At 37.0% G+C, this 962-nt stretch overlaps 1 pseudogene; it reads left to right on the top strand.

Moving 5' to 3' along the window:
- Positions 1 to 861: 861 nt before the first annotated feature.
- Positions 862 to 962, top strand: LOC138848065 (U2 spliceosomal RNA; annotated as a pseudogene).

Here is a 962-nt window from a genome sequence, read left to right on the forward strand (position 1 = left end):
TGTACAGTCCTTCCCGCTACAGAGAACCTCTCTTCTTTCAGTAGACTTTTCACTGAAAATTTCTCTTCAATTGTCTCTTGGGAATGCAGATCCTATGCTATTTCTCTGGTATTTTCCTGTGATCAAAATCAGTATATTGTTTCCCTTTTTAGCTGTCTTGGAATCCTGAGTATTTGTCTTTTTGGATTTTTGAATTTTAAACAAACCATTTAAACTAAAAATGAAGACATATATTACCAAGTAAAGACATCCATCCATTAGGAAAATTTATTCAGTGTCTGATATGAAGGGAAGAAAAAGTTTTGCATGTCAAATCCTGCCTATGAGGCACAAGAAAGACAAGAAAATGCCTGAAAAGAAAGGAGAATCTAAATTATACCAATTTGGGGCTGATGCTGTAGCATATTAGGTCATCTCAGCCTGCGGCCCCAGCAGTCATATGATCCGTTCATGTCCCCGCTGCTCCTCTCCTGATCAAGCTCTCTGCTATCATCTGGGAAAGCATTAGAAGATGGCCCAAGTACTTCTGGTTTAGAAGAAGCTCCTGGCTCCTTATTTCAGAATGAGCCAGCTCTGGCAGTTGTGGCCGCTTGGGGAGTGAGCCAGCAGATGGATGACCTTTCTCTATGTCTATCACTCTCTCGTTCTGTAATTCTGCCTCTCAAATAAATAAATGAAATCTTTAAAAAGAATAAAAATAAGTAAATTACAGCAGTCAATGCTTATCTTGTGTTTTATGGGTTCATACACTTTCACAATACTATTTTATTTGATGTCCAAACCAGCTTGGTAAAGTAGCTAAATTTATTTCCATTTTACAAATGAAGAAAATAAACACTAGAGATTATTTTGTCTATACATATCGCTTCTCGGCCTTTTGGCTAAGATCAAATGTAGTATCTGTTCTTATCAGTTTATTTTGTCTATACAAGGAATATAGGCAATATATGAACCCACCTTCA

The sequence above is a fragment of the Oryctolagus cuniculus genome, chromosome 1 (assembly GCF_964237555.1).
Source record: "Oryctolagus cuniculus chromosome 1, mOryCun1.1, whole genome shotgun sequence".
Lineage (NCBI taxonomy): Eukaryota > Metazoa > Chordata > Mammalia > Lagomorpha > Leporidae > Oryctolagus > Oryctolagus cuniculus.